This window comes from Marmota marmota, unplaced genomic scaffold, assembly GCF_001458135.2.
Source record: "Marmota marmota marmota unplaced genomic scaffold, marMar, whole genome shotgun sequence".
In the NCBI taxonomy this organism is placed as follows: Eukaryota; Metazoa; Chordata; class Mammalia; order Rodentia; family Sciuridae; genus Marmota; species Marmota marmota.
In genome coordinates, this window is record NW_026000164.1 from 12,817,474 (window position 1) to 12,831,871 (window position 14,398).

Genomic DNA, 14,398 nt, shown 5'->3' on the forward strand with positions numbered 1-14,398 from the left:
GCAATGCCAGACCAGTCCCCTCAAATTGCTTAAATGCACATAGTTCATACACACACAGCCCATGGATGGCTCGCGACATCTGAGACCAGCCTCAGCAACTTAGTGAGGCCCAATTTCTAAATAATTAAAGGCACTGGCTCAGTGATAAAGTATCCTGGGTTCAATCCCTAGTTAAGAAAAAAAGAAAGTTAAAATGGTAAGTCTACCTATATTTTGCCATAAATCTGTTCAATGGACCAAGATTAATTCAAAGTTATATAAAAATAGCATGGTATTAGGTCAAAATTAAAAAAGGAAAGTTGAAAGATTTAAAAAGAAAACACAGAATCCTAGAATTTGGGAGATTATATTAATATTTGAAAAGAAAAGGAGAAAAAAAATGGGTTAATATTTAGCATGAACTTGTTAAGGCACTATTTCAAATTCCCAAATAAAACTCCAGGTCTTTTTGAAGAGAAGATAAAGGCTTTATTGCCATCTGGGGCTGAGAATGCAGAGAACGAAGAAGTTCTGCAACTTTTGACCCCAGATTGAGATGGGAACAAGCTTATAAGGCATAAAACTGCAAAGAAGTGGGGGTGGGGGGCTGGAGAAGCAATCATAATCACAAGACACATTTCATAAAAGTGAAAAATTTCCAGGTTGTATAAAAAAGTTACATTCTGGGCTGGGGCTATAGCTCAGTGGCAGAGTGCTTGCCGAGCATACACGAGCACTGGGTTCAATCCTCAGCACCACATAAAAATAAACAAATAAAATAAAGGCATTCTGTCCATCTATGACTACAAAAAAATTTTTTTTAAAAAGTTACATTCTCAGAAATTACATTTTAAGAAGGCAGAACTTACATTCTCAGAAAAACAATCTTGCATTAGTTCCATAGAGCAAGGATATTGTGGTCAGGGTGCAAGTAGGTGGTGGTAGAGAAGTTATGTAGAGGGAGGCCAATTTCAATTTCACATTGGATGAGGTGTCTGAACAAAATTGGGTAAGTCTGGGCTAATTTTCAAATCAGCCCATAACAAACTGATTGTCACAAAATTTAACTAGTGTAAAATTGTCTTATGAATAGGATACGGGTTTGGAGAAAAAAGTTTATAAATAATAAAAGTATAAAAATAGAAAATAATGAGATAATTATAAAATCTCATATCTTAACTTCTAAGTACTAGAGATAAGATGTTAATGTAAGACAATTGGCTCCTTTTCTTACACTATAAACAAAAATCAAGTTAAGTCAGGTGCAGTGGTGCTTGTCTGTAATTCCAGTGACTCGGAAGTCTGAGACAGGAGAATCACAAGTTTGAGGCCATGCTTGGCAACTTAGACCCTATCTTAAAATTAAAAAATAAATAAATAAATAAAGGGATGGAGATTTAGCTCAGTCCCCTGGATTCAATCTCCAGTTTTACACACACACACACACACACACACAATTAAAAATGGACTAAAATACAGACAAAAAGCTTTCAACATTGACATTGGTGATGATTTCTGGATATGACATCAAAAGCTCAGTAATGAAAGGAAAAATAGACAAGTGGGACTATATCAAACTACAAAGCTTCCTGTGAAGGAAACAATCAGCAAAATGAAAAAAAAAAGCTATGAAATAGGAGAAATTACTTGCAAATCATAGATCTGATAAAGGATTAATATCAGAAAAATAAAATAAAGTCTTATAACTCAATAGCAAAAATTCCAATCCCTGATTTTAAAATGTGCAATCAGAGCAGAACAGATAGCACTCTAAAGTCATATGGAAGGCCAGCAGGTAGATGTGAAGGTGCTCAACATCTTTAATCAACAGGGATATAGGGGCATGCCAATCAAAACACAAGGAAATATCCCATACCTGTTAGAGTGGTTATTATTAAAAAAAAAATAAATAAATAAAATAACAAGTGTTGGTGAGGATGTGGAGAAAAGAGAACTTTGGCACTCTGTTGTCAGGAAAGTCAATTGGAGCAAACATTTTAGAAAACAGTATAGAGATTCCTACCCGAAAAAAATGTGAATGGAAGAAAGACACAATTGTGCTTTATAATGGCAACATGAGCACCTGATTGTTTTTGAAGTTATCCACAGCAGAACCACTTGGGGAAAAGCGTACACATTAAAGGTAGCCACAATGCCTGGAAGCCACCAACATCATGGGACACAGAGACTACACCTAAGTGTCTCTTTATATAAAGGAGAAACTTATTTGCAAAGGTTTCCACAGAAGGATTTGTGATCCTAGAAAAAATTAAGGTATCTAGGGTACTTTTTTTTGTTGTTGTTTGTTTTATTTTTGGTACTGGGGCTCACACCCAGGGCCTTTTGCATGCTAGACAAGCAGTTCTACCACTGAACTACACCCCCACGCCTAGGGGACTTCATTTAACAAAAATGACAAAGAGAAGAAAATAGATAAAATGTGGCCAGATTAACATTTGTAAGTATTTTATGTTCATGAACATTATAGAAGCATCATCCTAAGTAGAAATTGAAGAATATGGGAAATGACAATCCCTGGGAACAAGACAAAACATTGATCCTTTCCCAATGAATCGTTTCCCAGTGACAATCCTTGGGAAGGAGTTATCCACCAATCCTAAAATTGCAGTCCCTGGGAAGAAGACAAGCATTGATTCTTTCCCAATAAATTCTTTCCCAGTGACAGTGCCATAGATCCTAGAGGGAAAGAGATAAGCCCTGAATGCTGAACCCTAGACCCTCCATCCTTGCCCTTAAAGATGTTGCCCAGTAAAAACAAGTTTCAAATTCTCACAGTGTGTTTCCAGAATGCCCAAACTGACACATTCTGTTAAAGAGATTGAATCATCTCTCAATGTACTCAATAAAAACCCAGACCCCTTTTGTAATGGAGGTGGAGTGGGGAGGGGCATTTTCTACCCAGAAAGTGAGTCCCTTCGATGCCTAACTCCACTGCTGAATAAAAGGCATAATTGATCCATGAAGTCCACTCCTATCTTGATTATTTGTGCTTTCATTATGATGCCAAAACCATTTTGGTTACTTTTGCCTACAGAAGTTATATTCAAAATAAAATTTATTCATTGCAAAGTATTTTTCCACCAGCCTCTGTGAAGACTTCGAAAACCGTCAGGGGTTTGTTTGCACCATAACATAGTAAAATTTAAATTTTTACTTATGTTCAGTTTGGAGCTTCACCATCTCATTGTTTAATTTGAGAAATAAACTTTCTTATGGAGAATAGCCTTTTATTATTAGAATGTATGAAGGATTTAAAATATTCATCTGATTCATTTGGTTGGGCATAGTGGTGCATGCTTACAATCTTAGGCTGAGGTAGCATGATTACAAATTCAAGGTCAGCCTGGGTAATTAAAAAATAAAAAGGTCTGGGGATGTAGCTTAGTGGTAGAGCTTCCTGGGTTCAATTCCCAGCACTGAAAAAAAAATTAAATATTAATCTGGAAGAAGTAACAAAAAATAAAGTCCTAGAATAACTCCCTGATGCTATAAAGTTAATAAATAAAATCCCCAAATCAATGAAAGTAAAAAATGCTCACTGATCAGGTTATAAGAGATGTGTAAAGAGATGTGTAAACATCTACCTGAGCATGACCAAATGGAGTAAATTTAGAATTGTTTCTCTTTGAGTATCAGAAATAGACAGATCTGTATGTAGAAAGAACATGGACCTGTCATTGAAAAAAATAGTTTCAATGCACTCCCAGTCAGGTAGATCTTGTGGGAATGTGATTCTAAGGCAATCATTTTGTCTCCGTTTCCTTCCATACCTTGATAAAATAAAATATTTCTCAGCTGAAAATTTAATGATTCCAGTTGTTTTAAAAGATTGCATTTGGGGCTGGGGATGTGGCTCAAGCAGTAGCACGCTCGCCTGGCATGCGTGCGGCCCGGGTTGGATCCTCAGCACCACATACAAACAAAAGATTGCATTTGACATTTAATTTAGAGTACAAATTAAAAAGTTGTTCTTTTTTTGCTAAAGCAAATTGTATGAATAAACTATTAAAATCAGGGTTTGTTTATGTAAACAAATGCTTCAAAACACTCAACAATTTCAAAGTTGTTTTTTGTTTTTTTGTTTACTTGCGGTAGTAGGGATTGAACCCAGGGGCACTCTATTAATGAGCTTTTATTTTTTGAGACAGAGTCTTATAAATTGCCAAGGCTGACCTGAACTTGAACTCTTCTTGTTTCAGCCTCCCAAGTTGCTGGGATTATAGGCATGTGCCACTGTATCTGGCAAAAGTTTTTATAGCTAATGAATAATTAGTGAGGACTTTACTTCAATAACTTTTTTTTAAAAGGCTAAATCTTTTCATTTGTAGTCTTATAAGGATGCTGAGGACAGAGTGTATAATTTATTGTAGAAAATGATCTCACGGGCAGCTGGGAAACATAAAGCTCATCTATCAGGGATTGCATTTTTATTCACATAGGCAAACAGTTTGCTCAAGAGTAGATTATTTTATAATTGTATGTGTTTGAAGAAATTTACTTATATCAAAAGAGATGCAACAATAACATATGCCATGCTCTGCAAGCTTTTAAAAATATAGCAGACAATAAGATTCTGGATGGTAGTCTTAACCATTCACTTTTTAAAAGCCCTGCAACCATCTGTCCCTTATTTTCCGGGACAGATCTGGTTTCAATATTTTTTTTTAAATCATCTCTATAAACTTCCACAATTCTTTAGAAATTTAGATATTTGGCAAGTAAGAAATGAACTAAGTCAGTATACATTCAAATAAAAACATACATATATAAAAAGAAGCCAAAGTGATAGAAAATTGTAGGTTTAGGAAATATTTCGATTGTTTATAGGAGTTCATGCATGTCTAATATCTACTTAGTATCTTCATAGACTCAGGAACTATCAGGAATAAGCGTAAATTCTAATCAATGTCCCACATCTCAGAATATACTTTTTCAAACAAGCATGGCTTCACCTCTGTTCATTGCTCAGTTTCCGCCCATCTGTTCTGGTAATTACTTTTCCTTCCTCATTGTGGTTTCCAGTGTCTGGACAGGCTTATCCTGTTTCCTCCGGATGATGGGTTTTGTTTGGAGTCAGTTTCCTGATTCCTCTTCCTTTTCCCTTTCATGCACTCCTATTTGGCTTCCCATTTGCACTGCAGACTTACACAGTGCATTCTAAATACTATTCCAACAATAATTCCTAAGATTCAGGACTGGAATACTCTGGCGCTTGATTTTAGTAGACGTTTTGTATCATCGCACACACCCCATGCATGCATGCACATGAGAAGAATATGGTGGATGAGTGTGTGGAGGGGGGGAGTGGTGAAGTGCTTTAAACACACTGTGATATCTAGGTTGTTCACATACATGTGGACAATGATGGATAAAACTCTACTTGAAAGACACAAAACTTAAGTTTAAAAAACTTAAATTGTCAAAAATGAAGTCACAAAATTCTTTAGTCCAGAGGAAGCATAGGCTTGAGAATGCAGTCACTTAGGTCATTCGGATCTGGCACAGCAGTTTCTGCAGACTCTCTGATGCCATAAAGATAATAAATATCCCCAGTAAGATCCTTTTCCTGCTTGTCACAATTCTTATCAGGAATGTATATCATAAGTGATCATCAACCAATCAACAGCTTTTACGGTTTCTATTGACCAATACAATTGTAATAACCCATTTGTGTAACCTCCTTCTTGGGGGGGGGGAGGTACTGAGGATTGAAATCAGGGGCACTGAGCCACATCCCCAGCCCTATTTTGTATTTTATTTAGAGACAGGGTTTCACTAAGTTGCTTAGTGCCTCACCATTGCTGAGGCTGGTTTTGAACTTGTAATCTTCCTGCCTCAGCCTCTCAGAGCTGCTGGGATTATAGGTATGCACCAATGTGCTTGGTCTCCTTCTTGTTCTTATGTTTTAATCTATGAAAACACAGACCCCTTGGATGCCATTTTCGGACAACTTACTCTGACCAACTAGAACTTGTGTTTCCCTCTGGATGGTCATCATCATAACAGCCCAAATAAACTCTTTGTTCTCACACTTAAAGTGCCTTTGATTGCTTTTTAGGTCGACAACAAAAGAGATCATCTAGTTATATATTGGTGTTGGGACAATAGGATGGCAGGGTATATTTCTCTTAAGTGCCAGGTATCAAGTTGCAAAATAGAAGAGAAGAAATAAAATCCAGGAGAAGTCATTATCAAAAATGCAACTTGCTCACAGGAAAAGGAAATTCATCTTTAGCTATGGTAGTAGAAGGGAAGTGTGACCACAAAAGGCCCAGTCCAAATGAGGGCTGTTAAGGACAATTCTCCAAGTTTCTTGCCTTTCTGCACATCTTGCAACCAGGACACTGACTGCCCTTTGTTCTGAGTTAACTTTTCAAGGACATTCAACTGCCTTGAAACAGAGATAATGTCTTCCTTCATAGGGAAGAAAAAAAATTGTTTACCATTCAGTTTAGTAAAATAATGGTTCCTTTAGGGTAAAGGGCAGGCTTATAGTCCATTATTAAAAAATTCTTGCTCCCTGAGCTCAAAATATCTTCTTTTGCAACAGAACTTACTATGTGTGCAGGCAACAACTGGACCTTTTATCATCCTGGGGGAATAGAGGATTGGGGAACTGGGGCAGAAATGCATTTTCTCTGGCTACTGCTGTTTCTGTGAGTAATAAGCAGTTGTTATGGTTTAGATGTGGTGTCCCTGTAAGTTCATGTGTGAGACAATGCAAGAAGGTTTGGAGGAGAAATGATTGAGTTATAGCCTTAGCCTAATCTGTGAATTAATCACTGAAGTGGCAGGGTGTGACTGGAGAAGAGGGGAATTGAAGTCTATATTTGTATCTGGCAAGGGAGTCTCTTTCTGCTTCCTGATCCCTGTGATCTGAGCTGTTTCCCTCTGCCACACTCTTCTACCATGATGTTCTGCCTTATCTGGAGCCTGAGGAATGGAGCTGGCCTTCTCTGGTCTAAGACCTCTAAAACCATGAACCCTCAAATAAAATTTTCCTCCCCTACAGTTGTGCTGGTTGGATCCTTTAGTCACATCAGTGAAAAGCCTGACTAAAACAGCAGTCCTTCATTTCTGTTGTGATTTTTTTTTTAAAGAGAGAATTTTAATATTTATTTTTTAGTTTTTCGGCGGACATAACATCTTTGTTTGTATGTGGTGCTGAGGATCGAACCCGGACCTCACCCATGCCAGGCGAGCACTCTACCGCTTGAGCCACATCCCCAGCCCTCTGTTGTGATTTTAAAAATTTTTTTTCTGTGGTGCTGGGGACCCAGGGCCTTGTGCATACAAGGTAAGCACTCTTCCACCTGAGCTATATCCCCAGCCCAAGTCCTTCTGATACAGGCATCTTATGTTTCTACCAGCATCCATAAAACTGTGGCAGCCTAACTAGATAGCTTGCATAGCAGGCAAAATCTCAGGCAGCTTAAAGTCCTTAATAGGACCCTGGGCACAGTATTAGGATTAGGTGGGATCTTAGTGTCCTTTGTGCTTCTATAACAGAATACCTGAGACTGGGAATTTCTAATTATCAGAAATTTATTGTCTCACAGGTCTGGATGCTGAAAATCTAATATCAAGGTGATGATGCTGGTAAGGAATTTTATTGGTGAATCATCATATGACAGACAACAAGAGGGTGAGAGAAAGATAAAACAGGGCTGAGCTCACCCTTTTATAATGAGTCTACTCCCTTGATAATGGCATTAATTCTGTTCACCAGGGAAAAGCCCTCATGGCTTAATCTCTTCTTTATGTTCCCACCTCTTGATATCATTACAGTGACAATTAAATTTCAACTTGAGTTTGAGAGGGGGCAAGCATTCAAACTATAATATGAGGGCACCTGATCTAAGGGAATTTTGTGATAGGGAGAAGAAATGCTTGCTATGGAGCAGAGGATTTCAGTTTTCCTTTATAACTAAAGAAGAACCGTTCTTGTGGAAGGTTCATGAGATTCCAGACAAGTGCCAATGCTTTGACCGGGAGTTGGCAGTGGAGTGTTGTTTTGTGGTAGTCATGGTGAGAAATCCCAGGTACCCAAGAGAGCTGGGTAGAAGAGATCAGATGGCTTTGCAGACTTCCCATGGAGAATTCATGGGTATTGCTGTCCTAGAATGCCACACAAGTCCTGGGCATTTCAGTCTGGGTACTCTGAGGAGGTTAGCAATCTCTATATGTTTTTGTTTCATAGGTGCAGACTTCAAGTGAACCCTACATTGTTTCCAAGGAGAGCAGAGCAAGTTGTAGACTGCCAAATGCAGGTATGGCAGATTTCACACAGAACAGGAAACCACAAGTCTTTTTTTTTTTTTTTCTTTTCTATGCTGAGGATTGATCCCAGGGCCTTGCACATGCTAGGCAAGTGCTCTGTTACTGAGACCCTAGCCCCCAGTCCCACACTTTTTCTTAAAGGCCAGATAGTTAAAAAAAAAATTATTTTATTTTATTTATTTACTTTGTGTGTGTGTGTGTGTGTGTATGTGTGTGTGATACTGGATATTGAACCCAGGATACTCTTCCTTTGAACTACATTCCCAGCCCTTTATAATTTTGAGACAAGGTCTTACTTAGTAGACCAAAGGGAGCTTGAACTTGCAATCCTTCTGTCTAAGCCTCCCAAGTAGGTGGATTATAGGTACCAGGCTAGACAGTAAGTATTTTGGTCTTATGATCTCTGTAGCAAAGATAGACAACTCTACTATCGTAGAGCAAAGTAGCTATAGATGATTTTTATGGGTGGGATTACATTCCAATAAACTTTTATTGACAAAAATAGGAGCAGGTTGAGTTTTGACTATGGGTGGTTAGCTTGCAAATTCTTGCACTAAATGATTGTTATACAGGCTGGTTTTAGTGTGCTGTCTGACTTCAGGAGGACATTGTGCTTTTTTTAATGTTTTGTTTTGAAAAATTTTTTTTTTTGTGGTATCAGGGATTGAATCCATGGGCACTTTGTCACGGAGCCACATCCCAGCCCTTTTAAAATATTTTATTTAGAGACAGGGTCTCATTAAGTTGCTGAGGCTGGCTTTGAACTCAGGATCCTCCCTCCACTTCCTGAGTTGCTGGGATTAGAGGCATGTGCTACTGTGCCTGGCTTTTGTTTTGAAATTTTTATTTTATTTTATTTTATTTTTTTTTGTGCTGGGAATTGAACCCAGGGCCTTGTATATATGAGGCAAGCACTCTACCAACTAGCTATATCACTAGCCCTGTTTTGAAATTCTTAGTACTTCTTTTTAAAAAGGGTCTTCACATTGTCACTTTGTCACTTTGCACTGAGTCCTAGTTATATATAATCTTTTTGCACTTGTATCATCGTAGACCTCAACAAAACCAAATTCAACCTGATATTTGCAGATTAAAATTATGAAATGAAGTCAGATGTAAGATATGAGATATGTGCCAGGAATACTTCAGAGATAAAATATTTCCTGGTTCAGCAGCAAGAAAAGTAGGAAACTGTTTCTTATCAGTTATATTGACCTATGTGAAGAAAGGATGGGTCTTTAGTGATCCAGTAGGCATATTCTGGACTATTCTGGTTTGGGACTGAATATCCAATATAAATCTGTGACTGAAACATCAAGCCTAAACACACTACCTCTTGCTCCAATTTTGAGCATACATAATTTCAATTATATATAGTTTTTCAAACATTTCTCTAAAAATTCAGGATTGATGTTTTTTTTCATAATAGCAAGTCCCGTTGCAATTTGAATTTCTCATTGTAGCTAAATACATTGGTATCTGTCATAGTCCATTCAGGCTGCTAAAACACAATACCTTGACTTTCTTTTTTTAAAAAAAAAATTTTTAGTTGTACATGGACACAGTAACTTTATTTATTTTTATGTGGTGCTGAAGATCAAACCCAGTGCCTCACACATGCTAGGCAAGCACTCTACTGCTGAGCCACTGTCCCGACCGGCAGGACACATCAACGAGGGCTGCGAACCTAGGTGGGGAGGAATGAAGGGACAAGAGACATGAGGGATAACAGCAAGACAGGAGTTCTGATCAAGCTGCAAACTTTTATTGTTCACACAGGGGTATTTATATGCTGGGGATGGGGAAGCTCTCTTATTGGCGGTTGCTGGATGTGGGTGGTAAAACTGCCAGCTGCAAGATGTCTGATGATCCTGATAACCGCAGGATGTTTCAGGAAGATAGGTAGCTGCAGGATGTCTCCCAGGCAGGATGTCTCCCAGGGGGCTGTTTCTTGTAAATGTCAGGCTATTCTTTGAAGGAGAATTTCCTTCTAGCCCCTGAAAAGACACAACCCTAGGTCCACAATACCTTAGACCTTCGAACAGCTTTATTTGCAACAGAAATTTATTCTGCACATTCTGAAAGCTGAGAAGTTCACTATCAAGGGGCTGGCAGAATTGGTGTCTGGTGAAGGCCAGTTTTCTCATAAATGGTGCAATCTTGTGTCTTCACATGGTAGGGGGCAAACAGGCTCTTTTTGACCTCTTTTATTAGGGCCCAATTCTGTTCATAAGGGCTCTGCCCTCATGAGCTGATCACTTCCCAAAGGCTCCACTTCTTTTTTTTTTTTTTTTGGTACCAAAGTTTGAACCTGGGGGTGCTTAACCACTGTCACATCCCCAGCCCTTTTAAATATTTTATTTAGAGACAGGGTCTCCCTGAATTGTTTTAGGGCCTTGCTAAATTGCTGAGGCTGGCTTTGAATTTGCCATCCGCCTGCCTCAGCTTCCCAAGCTTTTGGGATTATAGTGTGTACCATTGCACCCGGCTTCCACTTCTTAATAGGGTTACACTTCATCATATGAATTTTGAAAGTAAAAAAAAATTCATACAATAGCAGTATTGTTTATCAGTATAGATCTATTATTTTCTCTTTCTTTTTTTTTTTTTTTNAGCTTCAATGAAGGACCCATGTTGGAACTTGAGTTCAATGGCCAGTATCTTTTTTTTTTTTTTTGTGGGTGCTGGTAACTGACTCCAGAGCCTGATACATGGTAGGCAAATACTCTACCACTGAGTTACACCAATCTGTTAACTTTAATTTTGTCAATTTGCCAAGATCCTGAGCTCCTGGCAAATTAACAAAATTAATTCAAACGAAGACCCACCACAGAATCAATGACTTCAGGAAGGCAAACATCATTGTGACAGATCAGTCATAGTCAATAGTCTGTTCTATGCCATGTGCCTCCTTGTAGTTTTTACATTAGGCATTCCCCAGTCTATGATGACTTATTAAGGCCATTTCTTCAGGGACATTATATGGCTGACTCTCAATCTGGTGACTGACTGGGTGTTTGGGGATAGACTGATGTGATGGGGAGAAAAAGGAAAGTAAGGAAAAAAATAAGAAAGGAGGTGATCCAAAACATCCCATCATGCCTAGGTTTGATGTTTCATGGGGATTGTGAGAAGCCTAGTGACCCTGCCTGGAGACGGGGAGTGGAAGACTACTTCACAAGTGTCCTCAGCTCACTGAATCATCAGAGTATGGAGACTGAATGAAAGGTCACTTTCACATTTGATGAGTTTGCCCAAGGTTGTTAAACTTCAGAACAGCAAAGACACTTAATTATTATAACATACATTTCATAAGATCAATGTTATTTAAGAAAGAAATCTGAAGACTCTATTTGACTCCAAGCTTGGGAAATAAGATATGGAAAGATAGGATACAAGAAAGATATCATAAATTGAAACAAATTTGTACATCAAATATATCATTTTATTTTATTTTATTTTTTTTGGAACATAAACTGACTTTTCTCAAAGACCAAAAATTTAAAGACATCTATAAAATAAGCTATAAAAACCAAAGAATGATTTGTAAACATGGTGATATGGCATAGAATATAATGAGCTTTAAATAACTGGGTTAGCATCTTAGAATAAAATGTTGAAGATACTTATGTAACTCAATCTTTACCATGTGCTCTTTTATTTTATTTTATTGGTACTAGAGATAAAATCCAGGGATGATTTCACCACTGAGCTATAATCCCAATCCTTTATATTCTTAACTTTGAGACAGGGTCTCCCTAACTTTCTGAAGCTGGCCTTGAACTTGTGATCCTCCTGCATTAGCTGCTGGGAGCCATTAGCCAAGTAGGTATGACAATTTCCTTGCCAGCGTACCCCATGTTGCTTAGTGGAAGGACTCGTGGAAATAGGACATTTTGCAGTGACATTGCATGTAGGTGACCTTGCTCAAGGACCAGGGCGGATCCGGGTTTAGGGCGTTCTGGTTTAGGACAATCCAGGTTTAAGGTTATTCCTGCTGGGAATAGGGCGTATCCTGCTGCCTGAATTCCCCTTGAGTTCTCACAGGATTCAGACAGTATTTTTTGGGAGATAGTATTTTTTGGGAGACAGAAGCCTAGTGGGGGTGGATTTGGGCAGAGAACGTGGATTTCCCCAGAACGTGATTGTAGACGGCTGGTGTGAGTTCGTGAATAAAGAGTTGCTGTTTGAATCTACAAGCTGTGTGGTGGCTTGTGATTTTGTGCCCAGCCAGACTGCGGCAATTAGCCTCCCAAGTCACTGGGATTACAGGTGTGCACCACCATGCCTAGCTTTTTTTTCTTTTTTTTTAATTTTTGGAACAGGGTCTAGCTAAGTTGCCAAGGCTGTCCTCAAACTTTCGATCTTTCTATCTCAGCCTCCTGAGTAGCTGGTATTATAGGCATGTGGCACCAGTCCTGGCTTAAAGTCAATTCCTTGTAAATGGTGAGACTTAATGTTTAGCACTGTTATTTTCCTTTTTCTTCTTCTCTTTGGGTGTTCCTTTGCTTATTACATGCCATTCATACAAGCATGGAAATGACTCTGTTATATTCCCTAGGAAGATTACAGGAAACAAGGCTTTCTTACCTAGTCAAGGTCTTCTGATCCCAAACCCTTAAGTTTCTCTCCATTAGCAGGAATTAATTAAAGAAGAAATGACCCTCAACCCTTCTCCCATAGGAATGAAATGACCTAGCTACATTTTATCTATAAATAAAATAAACTATATTTTATCTTTCTGACTCCATTCTGCCTTTTTGACATGTTTATTTTCCTTCTTAGTTTTCCTGAGTCATTCTCTCCTTAGCACCAGATTCTAGGAACACTGGTCTGGCTGCTAAATGTCTCATGACAGAAGACTGAAACTATTCCCCCCCTAACAGCTACCCTCTCCTGGCCAAAAGAGCTCCATGTGGCTAATTCTGAGACAGTAGCTAGGATAATGATCAACCAGACCACAGGTGGACCAAGATGACCTGTTTTTGCCAGCTCTGCAAACCTGTACACTTTTTGCTCCCCTTTTCTATAAAATTTCAAAGCTGTTATCAGTCCCTCAAAGACAGATCTGAGGTCACTACCCCTTTATGTTCTTTCCACTGTGGCCAGACTGAAAATAAAATTCCTTTCCTTCCTTTACCATTGATTATGTCTTTGATTGCCTTTTTGAGGCCAATGGGTGAGCCTGATCCATTGGGTTCCCTGAACCCTGGGCTTTCCCTTATCTCTAGTAACAACTCCATGCCACCACTGTTGATGATGTGAGTCATGAATGAATGAAATGCATTAATTGGGCTTTATTCCTGAAATTCCATCTCCACTTGTGATAGTCCACTTTCTGTTACTATGACAAAATACCTGAGAAAAATTAACTTAGAGATGGAAAATTGGTTTGAGCTCATGGTTTCAGAGGCTTCAGTTCATGGTGGCTTGGCTCCATTATTCTGGGGCTGCAGAGAGGCAGAACATCATGGCAGGGACTGTGTGCTAAAGCAAAGATGCTCACCTCATGGTGGCAGAAAGAGCAAGAAAGAGGGGCTTCAGTGACAAAAATATTCTTCAAAGGCATGGCCACAATGGCCCAACTCTTCCAAGTAGGTCTCACTTCCTTTAAATTTCCATCACCTCCCAGTAGCACCACCAGCTGGGACCAAGTCTTTAACCCCTTAACCTTTGAGGCACATTCTAGATCCAAATTATAATATTACTACTCTTCTTTGCACCAGAGATTGGATTAGAGTAGAAGAGATGTCATGAAGCATTTCTTCTTGATCTGACCCTGACACAAACATCTCCCACGTGTTTTACTTGTCCCAGGCTAACCCCAGGAAGGATGCTATCCAATGTACCTTCAGGATATAAGCCCCCAAACATAGATACCTATTTTGAAGATGTTTTCTGGGGTCACTCCTGGCACAAGTTATTCTACCAGAATCCTAGAAGAAAACAGATGGCAAATTAAGATAATTTAAGGATAATTTATAAATGGCTTATTTACAAAGTTGAGAGTAAAGGAAAGAGAAACCACACCACTATGGAGGGTAATAACAACAGGGAATTGTTACCTAATGAGAGTTAAATGGGTTAAAAGGGTTGGGATTTCAGGAGCCTGAGTTGA